This window comes from Tenrec ecaudatus, chromosome 12 (genome assembly GCF_050624435.1).
Source record: "Tenrec ecaudatus isolate mTenEca1 chromosome 12, mTenEca1.hap1, whole genome shotgun sequence".
NCBI lineage: Eukaryota > Metazoa > Chordata > Mammalia > Afrosoricida > Tenrecidae > Tenrec > Tenrec ecaudatus.
Window position 1 is genome coordinate 89,350,414 of NC_134541.1, and position 14,293 is coordinate 89,364,706.

General features: G+C 41.2%; 1 pseudogene; it reads left to right on the plus strand.

Annotated features, from left to right (window-relative positions):
* Positions 1-237: 237 nt before the first annotated feature.
* LOC142422579 (cytochrome c oxidase assembly factor 6 homolog pseudogene) lies at positions 238-641 on the plus strand (annotated as a pseudogene).
* Positions 642-14,293: the final 13,652 nt, after the last annotated feature.

A 14,293-nucleotide genomic window follows, 5' to 3' on the forward strand; every position in this document is an offset into this window, starting at 1 on the left:
ATGTAGGGTAGGGATCTGGGGGTGGAATATCTAGAGGTTAAGGGGATTTCAGGAGCAAACAATGAACACAGAGGGGGAGGGATTACTAGAACTGATTGTGATTACACAACTCCTTTAAAAAGTTATTTAACCGTTGCGCGTCCTCGGGGCGACCGGCCCGGCCGGGCTCGCCCGTGCTCCGCGGGTGTCGGTCTGCGCGCGGGGAGCGCCGGCGTGGGAAGCCCCGCGGACCCCGAGCTTGATCCCACTGGGAATGGCAGCCCCGTCTATGAAAGAAAGGCAGGCTTGCTGGGGAGCCCGAGATGAGTACTGGAAGTGTTTAGATGAGAGCACGGAGGATGCGTCTCAGTGCGAGAAGTTAAGAAGCTCATTTGAGTCTAGTTGCCCTCAGCAATGGATAAAATATTTTGATAAAAGAAGAGACTACTTAAAATTCAAAGAAAAATTTGAAGCAGGACAATTCCAGTCTTCAAAAACAACCACAAATTCCTAGACTGTACCTGAACTTTTCACAAAACTTGACTGTACATACAAAGCTCTGTTAACCTTAAAGACAATAGTAATTACAGTGCTATTTGAATTAAGGTAAATATCAATACTTGTTCTCTATAAAGGACTCTTAATAACTAAAGTGATCAAATAACAGGATTCATTCAGACTGAATAATTGAAATAAATGGTGTAAAATTTTAAAAAAAGTTATTTAACCATGGGGGTGCTCAAAAATTGATTGTGGTAATGATTGTACAATCCTCCTTGATATGATTGAACTATTGAACTTTATAGTATGTGGAATATGTGCCAAAAAACCTGTGAAAAACAAAAACAGGCACATAAGAACAACTTCCTACAGTTGGCAACTGAGTAACACATACAAGAGGTACTACACAAATCAGCACAGGAGAGTCACTAAGAGGGAAATTCCAGTCTACCAGGTCACAGGAGGAACATGAAAAAGATAAGTAGGCCCAGGTACAGTAGCTTTTGAGGAGCTGTGGACTTTTGGCTCATCACTGTGGACACTGGCTAGGGTTTAACTTTAGTCCCACCAATGTCTAGGCCAGAGCCTCTATCTTTTGGCTGGCCCAAGGACTTTATCTCAACATAGCCACAGCTTGCCACTGCCTCAAGGCAGGGTTTAAACCCCTACACCCCATGGTCAGGGATTGGGACTCAACTGTACTGTTACTTTTATTTCTCTTTCTACTCTCTTTCCCCTCACAGTCTCAGCAGTCTCAAATTTTTTCTTCTTCTCTAACCTTTTCTCTCATACATCACTGCCAACCTCCAGGCCACTCCCCTTAGCCTAGGACATTTACGCCTGCCTTTAACTCAGTTGAAGGAGCTCCACTCTAAAAATGCAATATAAAGAGGAAATCCCATCCACCTTCCTCTGGGGGTAATCCCACCTACCTAACCATCCTCTGCAGCTCTTCACACGTAGCAGGGGAGATCTTGTTCACTTTCTTCTGGGGAAAGTTCTGCCTGTGTGGCTTAGGAAGCTCCTGCCATCTTCTGTGATTCCATGTGACTGAGGGAACTTCCTCTTGCCTGAAGCAGTGCCTCATATGGCTTAAGGCAGCTTGACCAACACTCTCCAGTGCTCTAGGTTGCAGCTGAAATTTCTGCCCAACTTTTATGGCAATCTAGCTGGCCAGGGAAATTCCACCCACCATCCATCATGCTCTACACCAAAGCGGGCACAACCATCTGCCTTCTGTGTCACTCTCATTGCAGCAGGCATGCCTGCATGCCCTCTGTGGTGCCACAGGCTGCCATGGGCCACACCATCATGGCTTCAAGTGAGATCACCCAGTGCAGCACCATCCTCGTGGGTCCACAACAACCCAACCAGCATCCCCTGAGAGGACCATACAACTTGCCCTCAAAATAACAGAATACTCGTTGACTAGGGAAAGAGTGACGCCCCAGAAGGTTAGAGCTGTAGGTCAATCCCATAGTGCAATTAGCTTCCGGCAATTCGAAGAAATATTTCACTGAGTCTCCCAGGGCTCTTGGAATCTCTTTAAAATGGCACTGGGCTTCTCTAAAACAATGAAAAACAAACAGTAATGATCCCCTGGGACCTTAATGATAAAACAGGAGAAACAAAAGGCAATGTCGGAAGATGCCCAGGACCTAATGACATGCATAGAAGAAACAAACTTGATCTACCACAGAAAGAGGTTTTCAAAATGCTTCTTGAAGCCATACAAGATATGAAGGGAACAATATAGAAAAAGGATGAAATGATAGAAGAAATAAAGACCATATACCAAAGGGAAATAAAATTGCTTAGGGATGAGATAACAAAAACCAGTAGCAAACTCATGGACTTGGCCAATTGACTGGAGGAGGCAGAGAACCACATCAGTGAACTAGAGGACAGCCAAGCAGACTTTACCAATCGTGAACAAAAGTTTAATTAGGTGACAAGAGAAGCTGAAGAAAGCCTAAGAGCTATGTCTGATTCTATGAAGAGGAACAACATCAGAATAATTGGATTAGAGGAGAAAGACACAACAAAGAAGTCAACTGCAAAAATTGTAAGAAAATTCTTGGAGAAAAACTTCCCCTGCCATTATATTAATATATAATAATAGAGATATAGTTTATATACTTACATTTAAATGTTAAGTATTAAGGTAGCAGATGGGCATTGGGTCTCTACTCATGTACTCCCTCAATGCAAGAACACTTTGTTGCAATAACATGGCATTTTGTGATGTTCACCTTCCCGAAATGAGAGCTGAAGTCAAAATGGGTGCATAGCAAATGTGGTGAAAAATGCTGATGGTGCCCAGCTATTAAAAGTTATAGTATCTGGAATCTTGAAGTGAAACAAGCTGCCATCTAGCAGGGAAACAACAAAGCCCATATGGAAGAAGCCCATCAGCCTGTGTGATCACAAGGTATAGACAGGATCAAGTATCAGGCATCAGAAGACTCCAACCAAACAAATATACCAATGCAAATTATGGGGTTGGAGTGGAGACCCAAAGGTCAACTGTGGACAATTGGACATTTCCTCACAGAAGGGTCACAGGAAAGAACGAGATAGTCAGGGTGCAGCATGGCACCAAAGGAACACATAACATTCCTCTAGTTCTTTAATGCTGCTTCTACCCCACTATCATGACCCCAGCTATACCTTACAAATCTAGCTAGACAGAGCATGCACACCAGTGCAGATAGAGCCCTCAATACATGGAATCCAGAACAGACAAACCCCTCAGGAACCAAAATGGGAGTAGTGATACCATGTGTCTAGGGGGAAAGAGAGAGGAGAAGGGGGAGAAATTGGGAACCGACCATAATAACAACATATAAACAACCCCACCCCTAGGGGGACGAACAACAGAAATGTGGGTAAAGGGAGACAGTGGACGGTATAAGATATGAAAATAATAATAATTTATAATTTATCAGGGGTCCACAAAGGTGAGAGGGGTGGGGAGGGAGGTAAAAAGAGAGAGCTGATACCAAGGACTCAAACAGAATGAAAATGTCTTGAAAATGATAATGACAGCGTATATACAAATATGTTTGATACAGTTGATGCATGGGTTGTTACAAGAGTGGAAAGAGCCCACAATAAAATGATTTATTAATAAAAATAGCAAAAGAAAATACATGGAAAATGCAAAACAATTTTAATGAACAAGTCCTCAGTGATAGATCCCAACTGAACAACAAAGGAGACTGGCAAGGTGTCGTTTATACATAGAAGAATAATATGTACTGGAAACGAGCACTGACTTTCCTAAAACTCCTGTTCTTATCAAATTATTTCCCAACTGAATAGAACATGTTTTAATATTTACATTGTTTTATGCTATGACATTGAATTCTGTATGAATTTCTGAAATGTTAAATTTAAGATATAGATAAGCATGCATATTCTACAACTAACTCTTACAAGAGACTAAATTTAAAGTGAGTTTTACCCTAATACCCAAAAGGTATTAGCCCTTCACATCAGTGAGTGTGACCAAATATATAACAGAATGTTGCTTCATAACTGAACACTTCATGGCACATAAAATATGCATCAATAATTTTTGGACTAACTACAAATTTCAACGTTTCTAAAAGCCCATGCCATTATTCTTTTTACCCATCAGTAATTTGTATATATCAGATAATAAAGCCAGTGTTAGCATATTGAATTTTTACAGGCTTCCGCAGCTGAATTACCTTCATTAAATTAATCTTCCTAAGCATTTTCATATTTGATTACCATATATAGAGATGCAAAGAGATTTTTAGGATGTCAGAAGTTTTACATTGCTTTGTAGAACAAGTATAATTGTCCTACTTAATATATCTTCCTTTTATTCCCCTTTATGTTGTTGTTTCTTAAGAAACAAAACATCTCTTCTTCCTTATAATAAAACATATCAGATTGGAAAATAAAATTATCATTAACTATGATCTCTCAACAAAAAATATAGAGTATTATAATTTATCCTAACATACATATACACATGCTCATTCTAGATTTTGTAATTGCTTCATGCCTCTTTTTTGTCTTTGAACTATCTATCTTATGTTATTGATGAATCCAATCTTGAAGCCATATTCTATTTCAGCTATCCCAGTTTCTTTGATTATTTGTCGATCATACCAGCTGAATACATATGGTAAAAGCATGTAACCTAGTCCAATATACATGGGTAACACCCTTTAAAGGTAATTGTGTTAGACAGACTTCTCTAGAGAAACAAAACCAGGACACTTATAATTTACCATATATACTCGTGTATAAGCCGAATTTTTCAGCATAAAAAATGTGCTGAAAAACTGGGGTTCTGCTTATACACAGGTCCAGTGGTACTCCAACGAGATGTACATCTCGCTGCCCCCCGCGCCCCCCCTAGGTAACGGGACAAGTGCCCGTTTTCTTTTCTTGTGGTAATTGCCATTTCTCCGCTGTTCATTCAAAGCCCCGCTGACACTGCAGGGCTTTGAATGTTTGTTTACTCACATCTAACCAATCAGAGCCGTCCTATGACATGTATCTTTGAACAAGCCTTTTAAAGACCGTGTGTGAAGGATGTGGCATGAATGGATGTCATCTGGTCAAGCCTGACTAACAAAAGGAGGAAATCTCATGAAGCCTGACATAGAGTTAATATAAAAGTGGGTTCGAGATGCATGAGAAGACATTCCAGAAAACATGGTGTGACGTGCCTTTCAGAAATGTCGTATTAGTAATTCTATGGATGGCAGTGAAGACTGCGCTTTGTATGAAAATGACAGCAGTGATGGTGATGGCGGCGATCTCAGTGAGGACAGCGTCTATGATGACCTCACACCAGCTGAAGCTCTGCATTGGGATACGGATGATGGTGAGGAATCCAGTTTTGAAGGATTTTAACTCTTTCCATTTTAGCTTGGTTGCTGATTGAGCTCAGGGAATAGTACTCTTAAGGTATCATTTTTGGTACCTTATTGCTTTTGTTGAACCTATTTTCCACTTACTGTGCTGGTTTACTAATGTTAAATGACTTATTGTCCTTTTATTTATGTTTTTTTTCAAGTATCACAATGTTTATTGATAGATACAAGTATATAAAATCAGAGCATGAACATGACTTGATAAATTAAGTAGACTTAATTTCAATAATATAATAAGAGGGACCAATTAAAATTCTTACCATTTGTTTCACACCCACAAAAACCACTTCAAGGGCATTTATTTATATTTTTTATTTAAAATAAATATTTATATACATTACCCCACTGGTGTCTCAATTTCTAGTAATTTTATTTTCATTTGTTTTTATTACTGAAACTCACCAATAGCTTCTGCATTTTCCAATCAGTTTTTTCTGGTTTCCCAGGTAATAATTAGGTACCTCGGCTTATTCTTGGGTCGGCTTATATTCTAGTATATACGGTATATATATCTCTATATCTATCTATCTATCTATCTATCTATCTATCTATCTATCTATCTATCTATCTACCTATTAACACAATGAAATACACAGGTAATTAGTTCACAGAGCAGTACAAAGGGTTTAGTTCAACTCACTTCCATGAGATAGTTAATATATTGGCAGTCCTTCAACTCATGAGGCCTGTTGGGTGCAAGTCAAGGAAGCATACTGTGGAGTCTTCTGTAGAGCAATATAGGCAATCCAATCACAAGCAGCAAACAGCAAGGCAGGTCACCAAATCAGCCAGATGACGGTACGACATTCCCCAGCTCAAGTTATATATACACCAGCAGTGTGGTGAAGGAGGTTTCGAAGGAACCTCAAACTATAGTGACACAGTACACAGGTTGGTGTCACACAGGTAGTGTAGCTTGCAAATTGAGGCAGAGAATTAACTAAGGGAGGACACACAATTGTCTGATTAACAGAGAGCAAGAGACGGACAGGCGAGGCTCACTGAGCCATTTATCTTGCCCTTCAATTAAATGGCAACTTTATTAATCCCATAGGTGTCTATTGACCAGGTTCAGGTTGGTACAATATACTTACCTATCATGGTGATGCAAGACAAAATATTTATATTTATTTGTAGGAAGTAATCATAAAACTGGGGGTTGAAAATCCCTGCAATAGTCATGGAACATATCTGTTTTTATAAGATAATATTTTATCTTAATTAGTATGTAACCAGCAAAACCTCTTTTGCATCCTCTTATCCCTACAAACATCATCCTGCCAAATCCTTGACAAAATAATAGATTGTGCTTCCAATCTTTTTTTTCATCATTTTATTAGGGGCTCATACAAATCTTATCACAATCCATACATACATCAATTGTGTAAAGCACTTTTGTACATTCATTGCCCTCATTATTCTCAAAACATTTGCTCTCCATTTAAGACCCTGGCATCCTTCATAAACCCTTGATAATTTATAAATTATTATTTTGTCATATCTTGACCTGTCCAACATCTACCTCACCCACTTTTCTGTTGTCCGACCCCCAGGGAGGAGGTCACATGTAGATCCTTGTAATTGGTTCCCCCTTTCCAGCCCACCCTCCCTCAACCCTCCCAGTATTGCCACTCACACCACTGGTCCTGAAGGTATCATCCACCCTGGTTTCCCTGTGTTTCCAGTGTCCTGGCTTCCTATCTGTACCAGTGTACATCCTTTGGTCTAGCCAGACTTGCAAAGTAGAATTGGGATCATGATAGTGGAGGGGGAGGAAGCATTTAGGAACTAAAGGAAAGTTGTATATTTCATCATTGCTACATTGCACCCTTACTGGCTCGGCTCATCCCCAAGACCCTTCTGTAAGGGGATCTCCAGTGGCCTAAAAATGGGCTTTGGGGCTCCACTCAGCATTCCCCGACTCATTCACTATGATAAGATTTTTTTGTTCTGGTGATGCCTGATACCTGATCCCTTCAACACCTCTTGTGAAGCAATCTGGCCTGGGGGATTTTTTTTCTGTTAGTAATCCCTTGATTACCTTGTCTATTTCTTCCATTGCTGTGGGTCCGTTGAGGTTCTAAACATCCATCTGGGATAGTCTAGGGAGGGATTGTGTTTCCAAATATTTGTCCATGTCTTCCAAATTGTTGAATTTGTTAGAGTATAGACCTTCATAGTATTGTGTAATTATCCTTTTGAGTTCATTGGGGTCCTTTGTAATGTCCCCTGTTTCATCCTTCATCCTTGCAAATGTTGTTTGTTACTTCCTTTTATGGTTGGGTTTGTCAGAAGTCTACCAATTCTGTTAATTCTTTCAAAGAACCAACTTTTAGTGGCATTAATTTTTTGCCATAGTTTTCCCTTTTCTGCATCTTGACTCTGATTTTTATTATATGTATGCTCCTGCTATTAGTAGGGTTATTCTGTTTACTCTGCTCTAATTGGTGTACTTTTGGTGCCAGCATATCATCCAGAAGTCTCTCTTCTTTTTTAATGTATGCATTTATTGCTATCAGCCTTCGTCTGATAAATACCTTTGCTGTATTCCACTGGGTTTGGTACATCGTATTTGCATTCTTATTGGTTTCCAGAAACTTCCTGATTTCATCTCTGATCTGGGTCAATACCCACTCCTTTTGCAATAGGAAATTGTTCATCCTCCAATTGTTTGCCCTTGTTTTCTTCACTGTCCTGTTAATTTCCAGCTTTATGGCACAATGATCAGAAAGAGATGTCTGTATAACCTGTGCTTGAATTACACAAGTTCAACTTGTGTCCGAGCATGTGGTCTATTTTCGAATATGTGCCTGGGGGCTTGAAAAGAATGTGATTTTTTGCTTGTGGGTGGAAAGCTCTGAAAATATCTATCAAGTTGAGTTGTCCAATTGTGCTATTTAGATCTATAGCCTCCTTATTTAGTTTCTTTCCCAATGATCTGTCTTTTTCAAAGAGTGGTGTTCTAAAGTCACCAACTATAATTGTTGAGCCTGTGATCTCTTTGTTCATCTTTTGGAGTGTTTGATTTATAAATTTCGCAGGTCTCTCGTTAGGTGAATACATGTTTATTATGCTAACTTGGTCTTGGTCTATAGTTCCCCTGAGATTATATAGTGCCCCTCCTTCTCGCTTGTTATGGCCTGTATCTTGAGGTCAATTTGGTCAGATATTAAGATCACTACCCCTGCTTTTTTTGCATTGCCATTTGCTTGGTATATTTTTCTCCAGCCTTTCATTCTCAACCTGATTTTGTCTGCAAGCTTGAGATGAGTCTCCTGGAGGCAGCAGATTGATGGGTTGTTTTTCCTGTGTCAGTCTGTTAGCCTTTTCCTTTTAAGGGCACTGATATTCAGTGTTATATCCATTTATGGTTCTGCGTGGTCATCTTGTACCTTTTGTGTGGGATAATTTCCTATATATCTATCTTATCCGCTTGTGTTGTGGTTTATGTTTGCCTTCTTTCCTCTATTGAGCTGATGCTATCCTGGGGGTTGTTTCCTCTTTGTTGCCCTAATGGTGGAATTGTTCTATGTGATGGTCCCTTATTTACCCTTGGTGAGTGTTGATCATCTGCCCATATTGAATCGGCAAGAGTCTTTTGTAGGACTGGGTTTCTTTTTATGTATTCTTTGGGGTTGTCTTTGTCTGGGAAGACTCTTCCTTCTCCATCTATCTTAATAGATCATTTGGCTGGGTAAAATATTCTTGAGTTTGTGTTGTTTTCCTTCAATTTTTGGAATATGTTACTCCATTCCCTTCTCTTCTTCATCATTTCCGGTGATAGATCTGAACATACTCTTATTGGGGTACCTTTATACATGACTGTTTGTTTTTCCCTAGCTGCTTTTATGATCTTCTCCTTTTCCTCATAGTTGGATAGTTTGACAATTATGTGTCTTGGTGATTTCTTCTTGGGATTTAATCTGGTTGGTGTTCTTTCAGCCTCTTGAATGGTTGCCTGATTTTCATTTATTAACCTGGGGAAGTTTTCCTCTAAGAATTCCCTATCTATATTTGCTGTTGACTTCTTTGTTGTGTCTTATTCCGGTAGTCCAATTATTCTAATATTGTTTATTTTCATAGCATCAGACATGGCTCTCAAGTTTTCTTCAGCTTCTTTGATTGTGTCATTTGACTGCTTTTCCCTTTTGCTGAGGTCTGCTTGATTATCTACTAGGTCGCTAGTGTGGTACTCTTCCTCCTCAAGTCTGCTGGAAACATCTGTCAATTTGTCACTGGATTTTGTTATTTCATCCCTTAACTCTTATATTTCCATTGCCTTTATCTTCTCTATCATTTCTTCCTTTTTGCTGCATTGCTTCCCTCATATACTTTCTGACTCCAGGCAGCATTCTGAAATTTTCTTTTCATGGCAGGTCAATATGTTTCTTCTATGCCCATCGTCATGTTCATGACTTTTTTAGGTATTGTCTTCTTTTTCTCCTGCTTTTTTGTTGAAGCTGTTAAAACTGGTTGCTTTTTACGTGTTAATTTAGAGGAGCCTGGAGCCATTTACTGAGTAAAAGAGCCCTGGGCTCTCTCTTAGGGAATTCTTATGAGTACTTCTATAAACTACTTGCCGGTAGCTGTACTGAGGGGTCAGGCTATTGCTATATCTTCCTGTGGTTTCACCCTTATCCTAGTCATCCAGTATTTAGTTATTTGGAATATGTGTTAGATATTCCTCTCATGTGATGCTGGTCAGGTTGTTGTGGGCCCACAAAGGCATCGCTTACCTGGCTGATATCTAAGTAGGCTTCACAGTTCTTGGAGCATCTCGGATGGCCTGTGGTGTTTTCTTCTGCAACTGGAGTTGAGAGTGTATGGGTATACCCTCCTTGGTGTAGAGCTCTGTAGCTGGCAGGGGAATTACTGTTGACAGAGAGATTACTTTGGAGATTAGGTGATGTTCCCGCAATACCATGGAGCCTCACCAGTGGTGGTCAGGGGTTTCCTCCAGTCACTTGTTGGGCCTCAGGGTTTAGGCTAGAGATGGCCCCACGGTTTGCAGGGGAGAGCCCTCTGCTGCTTGGTGTATGGAAGTGGATCAGCGTAATTTCCCCAGCTACTTTCAAAACCAATAAATGCAGGTGGGAGCTCCCCCAGTTGGGCCTTCAGAGTTTCCCTAGGCAGAGGGGAGTGACCTGGAGGTTGCTAGTGGATTGTGACAGGAAAGAAAGTGAAAGGTGAATAAAAAGAGAAAAAGAAGACACAGAAGCAGCAAAATTGCCAAGTAAACGGACACCAACTCGCACACACACACACACACACACCTAAAATCCACAGACTAAACAATAGTGAAAACAGTAAAAAATGAAAAGAAAAAAAAACCAAAAACAAAAATGGAGAACTGAATCTGCTAAGGCTGTGGTAGGAAAGAGGGTAGAGCTAGGAGAAGAGGCTAAAAGAAGAAAAAGTGAAAGAAGTACACAAAGAAAGAAAAAGAAAGAGGAGAGAGAATTAAATAAATAAAGAGATAGCTGACTCTGTGCTGTGTGCAGCACTGTCTTAGGGGTCAAGCTGCCCACTGTGTTGGCAGAGTTGCCCTAGGCAGAGGGCAAGGGTCTGGGAACCAGCATTGATATGTGAAAGGAAAGAGAGGGAGAAGAGAGAATCATACAAGCAGAGAGAGAAGCAAAGAGAACTATGAAAGAGAGAGGAAAGAAAGAAAAAGAGAAAGAAGGGGGAAAGCCTCAACTGTGTTTACTAAGATTGGCTGTAGTGGTAAAGAGGGAAGAGAGAAGGAGGAAATAAAGAATAAAGAGAAAGCTGATCCCTGATTGCTTGAATGTGGGGCCAGAGGGGTTTAGACCCTGCCCCACAATGGCAGGTTGGTGTGCCCTTTTAATGCAGGGACCCAGTGGTGCTGGGCAGAATTGCCCTAGTAGACAAGATCACCTTAGAGATCCTAGGGAAGTTTCCTCAGCAGCACAGCATGATGTAGATGGCTGTCACAACTGCCTTGTGTGGGGTAAAGCACTCCCACGAAGGGCAGGCTGGAACGCCCCCTGCTATTTGGGTTGATTTTCCCTAAGCGGAGGGTAGTGACCAGGAAGCCAGTAGTGGCATTTGGTAGGAAAGAATGGGAGAGAAGAGGAGAAAGAGGGGAAAAGAAGAAAGAGAAAAAACAACACACACCTTAGCTCATTGAGACTGCACTGGGAAGACAGAAGGGTGAATGAATAGAGAGAAGAAAGGGTGGTAAGTAAGGAGATAACTGAGACTTGATCACCTGTCTGTGAGGCTGGAGGAGTTCCAGCTCTTCCTCAAGGTAGTGGGGTGGTATACTCGTTTGATGTAGGGTTTCACAGATGCTGTGTGGGATTACTTTCAAAGGCAAGATTGCACCCGTGGCCAGGCATCAGTTCCCACCACAGTACTGAGCACTGGAGTTCACTGGTATACCTGTCTTTTGCTATATGTAGCACTGCAGCAGGGCCAGGGGCCCGGGTGTTCCCACAGCCCTGTCTAGGGCCTCAGGATAGGCATGACCTCCCCAGCTGTGTATAGAATCACTGAGAGGGAAGCTGGGCTTATTGTCCTATCTAGACTGCTGGTGCCCTACTAGATCAGAGGATTTTATTTTCTTTCTCCCTGACCAGCTAGAATAGAATCAAATTAAGTTGCCTCCCACAGTCTCTGGGCTGCAGCTCCACATTGTTTTTGTAGCTGAGACTTGCTACAGCAGGTCTTTGTTATGCAAAAAGCCTCCAGGCCCTGTAGCTGAGTTCTGGCATTCCTTAGCTAGGCTGCTTCTTATGCTGATTTATGTTAAAGCCCCCACCCCCCACCCCATCGTCTATGTGCTCCTTGGAGATGAACAAGTCTGGGGGTTGAGTTTTTAACCAATAATATATATTTCACTCTTTTTTATATTATGCTAGTGATGTGCTCTGATTTGGGGGCTATGATGCTAACCCCTAGAGGGAGAGATCCATCTTATCAGGGGGGTTGCTTCCTTCTTGGTCAATTGGAACTAAATTTGCTCCCTCGAATCTGACTATACTGCCTATTTTCTCCCACACTGCGATCTGCCTCAGGTAAAAACCTGCTTTTTCTTCTACTCCAAATGATGGCTACCCACCACGCCCACTCCCCAGGCTGTTAGCTCAAGGTAGCCAGTGCGATAGTTAGCCTAAATAGAGCCATTTTATATCAAGCAATCATTCTGCACCAGTCCTAAAGTGCAACCTCAGGCCTTATAGCATTTTCAAAAAAAGAAAAAAATAGAAAAGAAGACCAACTAGCCCCTTGTTCCTAAAAACCAGCAAAAGACTATCCTGTACCAGGAAGTTGTGCAACTGCAAAGTCTGCTTGCTCAGTCGCGCCGTTTAACCGCAAGTTCTGCTTCTGTACCAGCCTGCTCGCACAGTATAGCAATCTAAGGAAACCTTATAAAAACCCAAGTCTCTAAGCAGGTTCTTCTTTTTTGTTAATAAACTTTTCTATTTCTTTCAAACTCATGTCTTAGTTGTGCTTGTCCAGCTCATGTACAACACCAGCAGTGCGGAGAGCTCTGACATGGGGTTCTCCGTGTGTCTAGGATTCTGTCCCTTTTAGGGCGTCAGCCTGGAGAAATTGCTACTCCTGGCAAGGGTGCAAGGAGCTTTTCAGCTGGTGCCCTTGGCCTCGCCCAAACTAGCATGCTTTAGAGCATTCTTGGTTTGCTCTGTGAGTGGAAATCACACGCAGAAAAAGGGATTCAGGAGAGACCCTATTACCCTACTTCTAATTTCAGGACTTGACCTCCCCATTTCCTGCACCTTACCTCCCATTTTTCTGGTCTGGCAGTAGTAGCTCCAGACTTGTGAGTCCTATCGAGTCACCATTTCCCCCCAAGCTCTCCCTTTCTTTGACTTTTTAATTTTTAATCTGTCTCTGGCCTTTTCCCCCAGGGCAGAGATTTAACATTCTTTGCTATTTCTAGGATTCTTGGCTTCTTCTATTGACATGTAGAGGGGCCCGTGGCTCTGTGCCTTTGGGATCACCTGTGCTAGGGGAGTCTTTGTCTTTTTCCCAAGAATTATGCTGAGACTAGTAATTACATTTCTAAGATATCGTTTGGGGCTAGGAGGTATTTTATATTTGAATCTCTGGACCTTTCAGCTAATATGTTATGAAAAGCTCAAAATGTTTACAAATATTGTTGAATTGAAGACTAAACAAATTTATACATTTCCATCTCTAATTGCTGTGTGAAATGTTTGTTCTAAATAAGACTTGTATGTATCCAACAATGAACTGAAATTATCCAACTTTATTCATATCTCTCTGGGAGAGTAATTATTCACAGTTGTTTTGACAACTGTGTTTGATAAGATTTCCTGCTCGGTTGTACAGCTTTTAATCATGTCCTGGAAGATAGATGGTCCCTGATCCACAAAAGCCATATTGTCTACTATCTACTAAATTCAATTATCTGTATTCATCATTATTTGTCATTTTTAAAATTTTTATTCATTTATTTTATATTTTATTAGGGGCTCATGCAAATCTTATCACAATCCATACATATACATACATCAATTGTATAAAGCACATCCGTACATTCTTTGCCCTAATCATTTCAAAGCATTTGCTCTCCACTTAAGTCCTTTGCATCAGGTCCTCTTTTTCCCTCCCCTCTCCCTGCTCCCTCGTCCCTAAGGAGCCCTTGGTAATTTATAGATTGTTATTTTGTCATATCTTTCCCTATCCTGCATCTCCCTTCCCCCCTTCTCTGCAGTTCGTCTCCCAGGGAGAAGGTTCATGTGGATCCTTATAATCTGTTCCCCCTTTCCAACCCACTCACCCTCCACTCTCCCAGCCTCGCCCCTCACACCACTGGTCCTGAAGGTATCATCCACCCTGGATTCCCTGTGCCTCCAGCTCCCATATGCACCAGTGTACAACCT